Source organism: Rhineura floridana, chromosome 3 (genome assembly GCF_030035675.1).
Source record: "Rhineura floridana isolate rRhiFlo1 chromosome 3, rRhiFlo1.hap2, whole genome shotgun sequence".
NCBI classification, from domain to species: domain Eukaryota; kingdom Metazoa; phylum Chordata; class Lepidosauria; order Squamata; family Rhineuridae; genus Rhineura; species Rhineura floridana.
Window position 1 is genome coordinate 51,195,659 of NC_084482.1, and position 13,010 is coordinate 51,208,668.

Consider the following 13,010-nt stretch of genomic DNA (forward strand, 5'->3'; position numbering starts at 1 on the left):
GCAAAGGATTTGAAAATTTCAACCATTTTATGCCCAAATGGCACTTTGAAATGTAATAATTTCTTGAAAGTGAAGCCCCGCTTCTTTGAGGGAGATAGTTAGCTTCCTTGCTTGCCATTTGCATACAAGCCTGGAATCATTTCTGGAATGATCATTTTTTAAAAGGATCCACCTCCACCCAATGTCATGAGAGAACCAGCAGACTGAATTGTAAACAAAAAGGATTGTTCTTCCCCTGCCGCCCCTCACTTGCTCCACCAGCCAAGGCTCTTCTTGGAAATGGGAAATATCAGGCCAAATTGCCAGATAGCCAAGTACAACAGATTAGCTGGGGCCAGATTATGAGTAAGTGAGTTTTATATAATACTTCCCATTCCCCTGGGAGCTAACAGACACTTATCTTTCTTGACATTAGTGCTGAAGGGCACTTACATATTGTGTGCCTACATCTTGGTCCCTGGGCCTTATCTCAGGGCCAATATGCTAGCATTTTGATGACAGGAAGAAGACTGTTGAGAATAGTTGCCATTTTTTCTAGTCAGCCTTGCAGTTCTAAATTGCTTCAAGGTACAGGAGTTTTCAAGTGTCAGGGCTGTGGATTCAGTTTACCTACCGGCACCTCCTTGGCACAAAAATACTATAAGCACAATTCTAAGCACTTTTTCTCAGACGTAAGTCACACTTTGTGTTCCATGGAACTTACTTCATAAGAACATAAAGAACTATGCTTCATCGGACCAAAGGCCCATCTGGTCCAGCATTATTTTCTTGCAATGGCCACCCGGATACCTTTGGGATGCTCACAACAGCACATGTCTTTAGGATTGCAGCACTAGCCATTTCTTGAACTGACTGATGGTAGTCCAAATGGCTTAGCAGGATCAGAATGGGTGGCACAGTCCCAAAAGTAAAGGCCTTGATGGCAACCTGCAGCTAAGTGGAACAGTAATTCACTGCAACAGGACACATAGTGCCAACTGGAAGGGGGATTTTGGCAAAAGTTCCCTTGGAGCATGTTATATATGCAGTTCCTGCTAGACATTGGTTTGTGCATGTTAAGCCTCTGGAAGCACCTTCAGATGGACACTTAAAGCCTAGAAATATTATAGGAGCAGCAGGTCAAAACTCATAGGAGATAAAAATGTGCATCCTCCAGGCTTTACTACAATTATTCTCACTTTATATTGAACTCTGTCTGCAAAGTTCTCAATTTCCTTTGTTGTTGCAAATTTTCAGGAACTCTGTAAGGCAAGTTATTTTCTTCCAATTATACAATGGAGGTAGTTTTCAGCAATAAATGTAAATGTACTGTCTTCAGGTCGATCCTGACTTATGACAACCCTAGAAATAAGATTTTCATGGTAAATGGTATTCAGAGGTGGTTTACCATTGCCTTCCTCTGAGGCTGAGAGGCAGTGACTGGCCCAAGGTCACCCAGGGAGCTTTATGGCTGTGTGGGGATTCGAACCATGGTCTCCCAGGTTGTAGTCCAACACCTTAACCACTACACCACACTGGTAAATTGTGTCCTGGAAAATGTAGCTTTTGTTTCAGCTTGCTTTGCTGAATGCTGCTGCGGCTTTCATAAATATTCAAATTCAGCTGCCTGCCACAAACACACACCTTAGCTGGAGTTGCAAGGATCCTTTTTGTATATAGGGCTAGAGTATTTGGCACTGAAATTCCTGTATCAGTAGAACAGTAGAAATCTAGGTGTGAAGAAAAGTAAAAACATAAAAAACTCCAAGCCTCCAAAATATAAAAAAATGCAATATGGCAAATTGTTCAGACATCTCAATGAGAGCTCCAAAACTGAAAAATTGCAAAATAACTGCACAGTATTGCCAAAGAAAGCTAGCATTGATAGTAATGACACTACTCAGGATTTGGACCGAGTTATAGAAGATTTTTCAGACTTTCATTCCCCTTTAATTTTGGACGACATCTCTGGAAATGAATCTTCTACCCCGCCCATTCCTCTGGCAGAGCATGAGGGCGAGGCGAAGGCACAAAAAGCTAAATACTGGAACTTGATTCTCAACAACAAAGACCTGGTTCTAATTAATCTTCCTAAACCAAGGAAGTTCAGTTCACAGTTGCAATGCAAACTTTTCCTAATTAAATTTCTGAGGGACATATCCATAAATAATTTTGTGGTAGAGGATATAGAACATGTAAACTACTTTCCCCATTTTGGCGCTGTTACCCAGGCAAAGATTTCTTTCAAAGAGGCTAAATTAGTCAAGAAATTGCACACTTGCAAAGATGTTCTGCACCTCCATAATATAGAGGTATGCAGAGCCTTTGTCAACACAGCTCTCCCTATGCCACTGATACCCAGCTGGACTGAACACCCACTCTCTTCTGAGCTCGAGACTAAATCTTAATTATGCGCCGAGGCTCCATTAGAGGTGAGGTCTACTCCAACCTACAATGAGAATGATATTTTAACTAACATGGAGTATGATCCTGCCCCAACCTCTACTCTATGCCCCCCTGAACCGCTGAATGAAGACCCGACGAATGAGACATTTGTCATGGAAGAGAATGATTTACTCGAGTCTTATCGGGCTTTACCTTTTCAAGCCCAAGCGCACATAATATCGAGACTGGACACTCTTAGATCTCGGCTACTTATCTCCTCTCAAACTGTCAAAGGCACCAAGCTGGTTATACAGGCGGAAATCAATCCTGTTGCTGATAAGTATTCCTCATTGGACCCCCTGTGTTCCCCTGTGTATGAAGCAGTGAATGACTCAACCACAACACTGTCGAAATCACCTAAGTTGTTGGCCCCGAGAAGTCAGGGGCTCTCTGAGCAGAATATTCTTACAAATATAAATTTCAGTCCCACCCCCCTAAATGGAAAAAATCAGGAGATTAAAGGTTTCCCAAAAGGGGAACGGGGCAAAGTGAGAGCTTTTGATGGCTCCACTCTGCAAAGTGCTCCCCCCACTCTCCTTAATGCCCCTAGTGTATGGCCGATCGAATCAGATCACCTTGGGCCTCCTTTAACTTCCACCGGCCCTTCTGATGACACTGTCGATTCTTTTGACAATGTGGAGAATCTCACAGCCTGATATAAAGTACCTCGGTCCGAATATCTGTTATGTATAGTCTCCTGGAATGTGGCGGGCTGGACCAATAAGGGCCCAAACCCCTCATTTTTCATGTTCCTTAACCAACATCATATAATAATGCTCCAGGAGACCTGGCTCACAAGCGAACTCTATTTAAGTGGGTTCGCAAATTATTTTCTTGAGGCAATTCCTAGCCCTGACGGCGGTCGGCCAAAAGGCGGTTTAGCGATATTGGTTTTGACTAAATTGGATATGACGGTACTGAGCGTAGACAGGCTGGAAAACATAGCATTGATCTTGTTGTTGAACTTGCATAATGACCTTCTTTTGATAACTAATGTGTATCTCCCCCTGTGATGTTCCTATATTAATGTATATATGGTAAGTGTTGTTTTAGAAGATACATTGTAAGTGGAGTGAAAGAGGGGGAGTGAATGGGCAGTAGAATGCGAGATGATTGGCTGAGTGTTTAAAATGGCTGAATGTATAAAAGGAAGAGGGAGAGTGGAATAGAGGGGGAGAAGAGAACTGAGTGGATTGCTTGGTGGGGTTTAGAGAGTTGTTTACCAGGAGGGAGGTGGAGTTTGGATTAGTATTGAGTAAAACCATATGCTTATGTGCCTTAAGAAGAAATCTTGTTAATCTTGTTAGCTTTGTTATCTTTAATAAATACTTAATTTGGTTTACCAAAGGCCTGATCCTTGGCTGGAGTTTCACAGACCAGAAGGGAGGGTAAGGTAATGACCAAGGCTGAAGGGGAACTGTAACAAATGGTGGCAGCGGTGAAGAGAATAACAATACCAGTATTCAGAGTCTCTGGGAATACTAGTATTGGGACGTTACTGGTGGTTGCCTAGCAGGGGGATCTGTTGAGATCTGTGCTAGAGCGGATAGGTAAACCATAAGAGAGTGCGGTCCGGACTGGTGGAGTCCCTGGTGGTGCCTAGAGACAGGCAGTAACCACGCGCAGGTAGGAACCTGACAGGGAGAGCCAGGGAAGGACGCATCACATGTGGTGGCAGTAGCGGTGGGATACGAACAACAGAGAATCCAGATACGAATACTAGAGAATCCAGAACAGTGGTGTGGCAAACAGAAATAACAAAACAAGATTTCTTGTGAGAGTGACTGGCAAAGAGTGTGTGGCAAAGAGTGAGTGAACTCAAACACCATGGCTGAATACATAAAAATGAAAAGAGAGGAGCTGGTGGAGAAGTGCATAACATTCAATTTACCTCACGAGGGTAAAGGGGTAGATGAATTGAGGGTAGCACTTATAGGATTTGCAACTGCCCAGCAAAAACAACCTGTCAGGGAAGAGACCCCAGAAGGATATTTAAGCAATCCCGCTTATATAGAGTACTTGAGAGAGAAGTTAAGATGGGAGGCTGAGGAAAAAGACAAGCAGAGGGAGTTGGAAGCTGAGAGATTGAGGATGGAAGGTGCAGAGAAGGAAAAACAGAGGGAGTTGGAAATAGAGAGAATGAGATTGGGGTTTGAGGAGAGGGAGAAGCAACGAGCATTGGATGCTGAATTACAAGTAGAAAAGTTAAAATTTGATAGAGAGAAATTTCACTCTGAGGAGACAAGGAAAGACAGAGATGGAGCAAAAATAAAAATTACTCCAAAGGACTTTGCTGTCTATGAGCCTGGTCAAGATCCTCAAATTTACCTCAGCACCTTTGAAAAAGCAGCTCAGTTGTGGGGGCTACCTGAAGATAAATACATGCAGTATTTATCAAACCTGATTAAAGGGGAATTGGCAGAGGTATACCAATATTTCCCCTCAGACAGGCCCGTCACCTATGCTGAATTCAAAGAAGCAGTGTTTAAAAGATTCAGACTGGGGCCTGATCATTTTAGAAAGCTTTTCAGAAACTGCCAGATACAAACAGGGAGGTCTTTTGTGGAATTGGGAGCAAAGTTGATGGATATATTTGGAAAGTGGATGAGTAGTGCCAAAGCTCAGTCAGTGTAAGAGGTGAAAAGCCTCATGATACTGGATCAATTATACCATCAGTTACCACCAGAAATAAGGCTCCTGGTCAAAGACCGTTCCCCTACATCTGTGCAGGAGGCCGCAGAGATGGCGGATCACTTCACCTCCAATAGAACTGGCTAGGTGGGGAAAACATCAAGAGAGTTTAAACCCAGACCATATAGTGCTGGCAGAAGGGATGTGGTACCACAGCGAGTGAGTCCTCCATTAAAATCTGAAGGGCACAGGACACCCCAGAGTGGATCTGTGTACCCTAAAAGTGAGGAGAAATTATGCTACAAATGTGGTAGACCGGGGCACCTACGTTTTCAATGTGAGGTTAGTAATCCTGCTCAGACAAGGGCAGTGAAAACAGAGCCCAAGGCTTTAGAAGCAGCGAAAAAGGTTCAGTTTTGCCTGATAAACTGGACAGAAGTAACAGACCTGGATTCAAGTCTGAGAGAGGAAGTGAGTGTACAAGGGGCAACTTATTGGGCATTGCTTGACACTGGTGCCGCTCAGACGTTACTGAGGCCAGATTTAATAAAATCTGAAGAAATATTACCTCAGGAAACAGTGACTATCCAAGGAGTGAGGGGTCAACCAGAGAGTTTGCCTGTGGCCCTAGTGAAAATGGAATGGAGAGGCCGAAAGGGCCAATATAAAGTAGGCATTAATGCCCAGCAACAAGAACCAGTAATACTGGGAAGGGATGTAATGGGCGCCCAAGGAAAGATCTATGTAGTGACCAGACAGCAAATTGGCAGAGAAAAAGAAGCCATATTAAGGGGGGCTGAAACAAACAGGGTGGAATCTGTTAACCAGCCTCAGGTCACCATAGCAACCACTAGCAGGCCTGCTGAAGAAGACAAACTGTATCAAGTGGTCTCTGGGGAAGAAGCAGATCAATTCAGGGAAGAGCTGCATAAAGATATGTCTGAAGCAGATAAAGGAACAAGCGCTGACCCAACAGATTCCTTTCACTGACAAACTGAGGAATCAAGTTGTGTGTGAGAATGGGATTTTATATAGACTGTGGATGCCTGCTGAGAGAAAGGATGAATGTGAACCAGTGAAACAAATGATGGAAGTAGTGAAAGAGAATCTCAGTCAAGCTCAGCAGAAGCAAAGTTACTGGTATGACAGAACAGCCAGAGAACGTGTGTATGATGTGGGAGATATGGTTATGGCGTTCATACCCAGGAAACATGACAAATTACAGGCTAACTGGGAAGGACCATATACCATCAGAGAAAGGCTTGACACAGTGACATATGTAATCACCACAAACCAATTAAACAAAAGCAAAGTGGTTCATGTAAATATGTTAAAGCCTTACCATACCAGGGATGCAAAGGTGTTGCAAGTTACCTTATTCCCTGAGGGAAGTGGGCCTGAACTTCCAGATTTGGTACAGGAAAGCAAAGACAAAGGAGGGGTAGATCAAGTGGAATGGTCAGAGGAGGTGAAGGAGGAAGTAAAAGAGGAGATTCTGAGAGTTTTGAAAACCTATAGGAATCTCTTTAGCAACAAACCTGGCCGAACCAGTATAGTTATACATTCCATTGATACTGGAGATCATGCCCCAATCAGATCTGTTCCATACCGTGTGAATGGGAAAGTTTTGAATGAGATCAAAAAGGAGGTGGAAGAGATGCTGGAATTAGGAGTGATCAGGGAATCCATCAGTCCCTGGGCCTCAAGTATTGTCCTGGTTCCGAAAAAAGATGGAATGACAAGGTTTTGCATTGATTATCGGCTAATCAATAAAATTACTGTCCCAGATGCGTATCCTATGCCTAGGGTAGACGCTATGTTAGAGTTATTGGGGGCAGCAACCATTATCTCTACACTAGATCTCTGTAAAGGATTTTGGCAAATGGAACTAGACGAGCAATCCAGAGCCAAAACTGCCTTCAGTACACCAGATGGGTTATATGAGTTTGTGACCTTACCCATGGGACTAAGGAACTCACCAAGTTCATTTCAGAGGCTAATCAATACTGTGTTGCGAGGCATGTCAGATTTTGCAGTGGCCTATATCGATGACGTGGCCATTTTTAGCAAGTCGGTGCCTGAGCATGTCCAACACCTGACAACAGTATTGGAGGCCTTAAGAAAAGCAGGCCTCACAAGAAAAGCTAAGAAATGCCAGTTTGGACTAAAGGAAGTAATCTATTTAGGACATAAGGTGGGGAGTGGGAAAATCACCCCCTTATGGAGCAAGGTGGAGGCAATACAAGCGTGGCCGATCCCCTTAACCAAAAAACAAGTAAGGGCATTTCTGGGTGTGGCTGGATTTTATAGGAAGTTTGTGAGAAAAATTTTGGGGAAATAGCAACCCCCTTGCATGAATTAACAAAGAAGAAGTGTTCTGAGCGTGTGGTATGGACGGATGAATGTCAGAAGGCTTTTGATCTACTGAAGCAAGCCTCGTGCCAAGGACCCATATTAATAGCACCAGACTATGAGAAACCATTCATCGTGGCTACAGATGCGTTGGACCTCGCGCTGGGAGTTGTCTTGCTGCAGGAGAGAGAAGGCACCAGACATCCAGTGGCGTACCTGAGTCGCAAGCTGACGCCGAGGGAGAAAAACTATTCGTCGGTCCAGAAGGAGTGCCTAGCGGTCGTGTGGGGACTGAACAAGTTGCGCCCATACGTGTGGGGATGAAGATTCACAGTGACTACGGATCATCGGGCCTTGTTATGGTTGCAGACTATGAAAAACCATAACACTATGCTGCAGAGGTGGTCCTGGGCCCTACAGGATTATCAAGTGGACTTCCAGTTCATAAAAGGCAAGGACAATGTACTGGCCGATGGACTTTCCAGGCAAGTGGCTGGGACTGCAGTGACGTGACCAGACAGAGGAACAAAGAAAGACATTTTCCCCATAGAGACTTTTATTTGTTAACGCGACGTATAAATCCTGGAACAGGAATAATACTCTGCAGTTGTTTAAGGGGGGGGAAAATGTGATGTTCCTATATTAATGTATATATGGTAAGTGTTGTTGTTTTAGAAGATACATGGTAAGTGGAGTGAGAGAGGGGGAGTGAATGGGCAGTAGAATGCGAGATGATTGGCTGAGTGTTTAAAATGGCTGAATGTATAAAAGGAAGAGGGAGAGTGGAATAGAGGGGGAGAAGAGAACTGAGTGGATTCTTTGGTGGGGTTTAGAGAGTTGTTTACCAGGAGGGAGGTGGAGTTTGGATTAGTATTGAGTAAAACCATATGCTTATGTGCCTTAAGAAGAAATCTTGTTAATCTTGTTAGCTTTGTTATCTTTAATAAATACTTAATTTGGTTTACCAAAGGCCTGATCCTTGGCTGGAGTTTCACAGACCAGAAGGGAGGGTAAAGTAATGACCAAGGCTGAAGGGGAACTGTAACAAATGGTGGCAGCGGTGAAGAGAATAACAATACCAGTATTCAGAGTCTCTGGGAATACTAGTATTGGGACGTTACTGGTGGTTGCCTAGCAGGGGGATCTGTTGAGATCTGTGCTAGAGCGGATAGGTAAACCATAAGAGAGTGCGGTCCGGACTGGTGGAGTCCCTGGTGGTGCCTAGAGACAGGAAGTAACCACGCGCAGGTAGGAACCTGACAGGGAGAGCCAGGGAAGGACGCATCACACCCCCCACTTGCCAAATACCAATTAATAAGGGAAGTCTGGTCGAAACTACAAGAATTTGTTCTTAAATCTCTGGCTAAGTTTCCCCAAGCATATGTTATTTTGGGTGGGGATTTCAACGCTAGGACAGGCGTTAACGACGAAGCCTTAAATAATCACTTTCACCTAGCTCCCCCACTATCCAATCTTCCCCCCTCCTGTTCGAGTAGACACTCTAAGGACAAAGGCTGCAGTTTTGCCGGCCTTTGTTTCCTTCAAATGATCCACATCTGTGATTTGGTTATCCTGAACGGTGGGGTGTTGGGCGACCTGCATGGCGAATTCACCTACGTCTCGTGCCGTGGGGCGTCTACCATCGATTATATAGCGGTCTCCTCCAATTTGGCGGAGAAAGTCTCCAGGTATTCGATAGGGTTTAGAGATGATAGTGATCATCTACCTCTGATCTGTTCCTTTAAGTTGGGTCGCAAAAGGCTGTTTCTGGTTCGCGAACCCGCCCTTAACCTGGTGCCCAATAGAAGAAACACCTGTATCAGATGGACCCCTGCCACCGCCATTAAACTCTCCAAATCTATACACTCCGCTGAGGGTATTGGCCTCAGGAATAAGCTTCTGCAAGAAATCACCCCGTCCTCTGTTTGTACCTCATACCAGGAGCTGGTGGGGTACATAAATAATCTTTTAACCTCTAATACCCAGCCATGCTCAGGCACCCTAGAATGGATGTCAAAGCCTTGGTACGACAAGGATTGTGTAGCATTGAAGAAGACCCTGTTGTCCATCTATAGAAGCTATCGAGCCTCAGAGCTATCGGTTCTCCCCAAGGAATACCTGGCCACTAAAACTCGCTATAAGGCTTTAATAAAAAACCCCAAAAAAATCTCATCAAGAGGAGTGCTGGAAAAACTTAATAGAAGCCTCCCACCTAAAACACTCGAGAAAGTTTTGGAAATTGGTAGCCGTGGGTCACACGACTGCCCCCCTGAGTATAGACTACCATATTCCAGCCGGTGAGTGGGAATCATACTTTGCTGCATTATTTGCCAAGGGCCATAATCTTGACAGCCCTGTGTGGGTTGATGCTCATACATTACCTATATGGCCACCGGTTCCTGTGTGTGAGACAGCCGCACTCATCGATAAACTAAAATTAGGCAAGGCGCCTGGAGTTGATAACATCACCCCTGAACTCCTTAAAAAACACCAGGATTGGTGGGCTCCTATCCTTGCAGCATTGTTCACGGCCATAGACAAATCGATCTCAATCCCTGACGACTGGCGTATGGCCATCGTAATCCCTCTCTGCAAGAAAGGCCAATGGACGGACCCATCCAATTATAGACCAATTAGTCTCCTCAGCGTTATAAGCAAACTATATGCAAGCCATCTTCTAGAGAAGCTTAACGCATGGATGGAGGACGAAAAAGTCCTGGCCGTTGAACAGGCAGGCTTTAGATCAGGCAGCTCCACAGTGGACCATGGACTAGTCCTTCAGCATCTGGCTGGAAAATACTCTTCCCGTAAGGGAGGGGCCTTATTTACTGCCTTTATAGATCTTAAAGCAGCTTTTGATTCCATACCCCGTGCGAGACTGTGGTTGAGATTGTTGGAGACAAACATCGATAGACGTTTGCTCTGTTTAATCCGCTCACTGCACAAGAGGACTCAAATAAGGGTAAGATGCATTCAGGCTGGCCACTTGTCAGCCCTGATCACCACTACTAAGGGAGTAAAACAGGGCTGCGTGTTGGCTCCCTCCTTATTCAATATCTATATCAACTCGCTGATAAAACACCTGTCAACAGTAAATTCCCATCCCCCAGTTTTGGCAAACAAACACTTAACATGTTTATTGTATGCAGACGACATTGCCCTGTTATCTCAAACGCAGGTGGGCTTACGTCGCCTACTAAGAGAACTTGCCTCCTTTTGTGTTGACGAACTTTTAAGAATTAATTATTTATTTTTATTTATTTTTATTTAATTTAATTTATATACCGCCCTAAGCCCGAAGGCTCTCTGGGCGGTGTACATAAAAGGTAAAAGCAAGCACAATATATAAATACAATAAATACAATAACTCAAGAAACAAAAACACACAAACAATACGAAAACCAAACAACATCCATAAACAACATTATGAGAAATGCAAGGTTTTAGTTTTCTCCAGGAGGAGATATATCGCTGGCAACTTGATAACCACAGCATCGACCAAGTCAATGTTTTTAGTTATCTTGGCATTGCCTTCCAGTCTTCAGGCTCTTGGAATGCGCATTCTGTTCGGTCTGCGGCGACCGCACAGAAAACGGTAAAAGCTGTATTGGCCTTCTTTTATACAAAGGGTGGACAGTACATTCCAGCAGCAGCTCAGGTATTTAATGCCAAGGTGCTCCCCCAACTTCTCTACGGGATCCAAATTTGCAGTGGAGGTAATCACTCACTGTTGGAGGGGGTACAATCCAAATTTATGAGGTCCGTTCTGGGCACCCCGAGGTGCGTCCCCAATGTGACTTTATGCTTGGAACTAGGTGCTCTTCTAATTGAGACCTGCGTTTGGATGTTAAAATTCAGCTATTGGCTGAAGTTACTATTTCAACCCTTAGGACTGGCCCCACTAACTTTGGAGGATACCTTTCAATCTCAATGGAAGCGAGAAATGATCAATAAACTTGGAACTCTTGGTTTCTCACTTCCTGCGATTGGGGCCTTAGGCTATATGACCGCCAAAACAACAATTACCCAACGCCTCAAAGATATTGAATTTCAGAACAACCTGAGCCTGGTTGCAGCTCATTCGCACTGTCTTATTAATGTTAAACCTTGTATCCCTGTTACTTACATTTCAAGTTTACCTACCCCGAAACTTAGGAGAGCTTTTACCTTAGCACGATTCAATACTTTGCCCTCGGCACTATTGGAGGGTAGATATGGGGTGTTGCATATCGTGACCGGATTTGCCCTTGTGGAGCAGAGGTGGTGGAGACTGTGAACCATGTGTTGCTCTACTGTCCCTTTTATTCCGAGCTTCGCCTCAAGCTCATTTCCCCACTTCTGTCCAATTGTTCTTCGTGCTCAGAGGTTACGATTTTGCAATACTTATTGGCAGACTCAGATACCCGGACCACTGCCAAGGTTGCCTCATTCTGTGTAGCTGCTATGGCTCGCAGGAGGGATTTAATGCGTTGTGCACTAGATTAAGGTACCAGCTAGCTCAGTATGTGGACTTAGTTAACAATGTCCCTGTATTGTGATGATAATGTATTGGATTCTGTGTTCTCTGATACCCAGAGGTCTTGTAACTATAATTGCTGGTCTTGGACCGTAATAAAGATTTTACTTACTTACCTGTATCAGTATTTTATTTTTAAATGCTTTCCCCTTTTTTATATTGTACCTTAAATAAAGACAGAGCAACTCGCTATTCTAATCTAGTAACAGTTGTTGATTATATAGGTAGTAGCCAAAACACACTAGTGTTTTGTATCAACGTGAAGAATTAGTCTAACCTTTATACAAGAGTGTTCATATTGCCAAATGGATAAAGTCTAAAAATATTTATCAAAGCTCTTTTTAGAAGCTTCCTTAAAAGTCTCCCAACCTTATTTCAATCTAATACTTCCTAGGTCATTTTGTTCCTAGTCTGATGGACAAATCTAAGACAGTAAAAAAGCACAAAGTGACCATCCATCATAGTCACTATGTGACAATGCAGAAGTCCCTTATTTGTACAGAGTGATACAAGTGCAGTTCATAATCTTTCTAAAGTGGAACAGCAAAATCTGGGAATGAATTGTTCTGTAGCTTCTCATATACCTTAAGTGTAAGCATGTTCTCAATAGGAATTAAGTCTGATTACTGCCTTTATCTCTGATAACCTCTCTCTTAAAATACCAGTCTCCCTTCATTTTTATAGCTGTACATGAAAAATTTCCAAATCTATAAAACATGCAAATTTAACACTTATGTACATCTACTCTTTTGATAGTCTCTGTTCTCAGTCTGACTTCTATTTGTAAGCCATTATGAAAGCCTTTTTTGGCTGAAGAGTGCACTAAAATACTTCAAATAAATAATCAAATATGCACTTTATTTTGCTTGTGCAGTTTTTGTGGAGAACAGTACAGCTTTGCTTTTTTTTTAAAGTAACAACTCTAATGGTGAAATGAAAAATAGTGGTTTATGGAATACTGAGGGCAAAAGCTGTGTAAATGGATTGGGGAAAATTAGTAGTAAAGACTTTAATGACTGGATTCTGTGCTGAAAGGAGAAGACATCCTCTTGATTAGTCCAAAATCCATCACATTCAATAGTTCCAC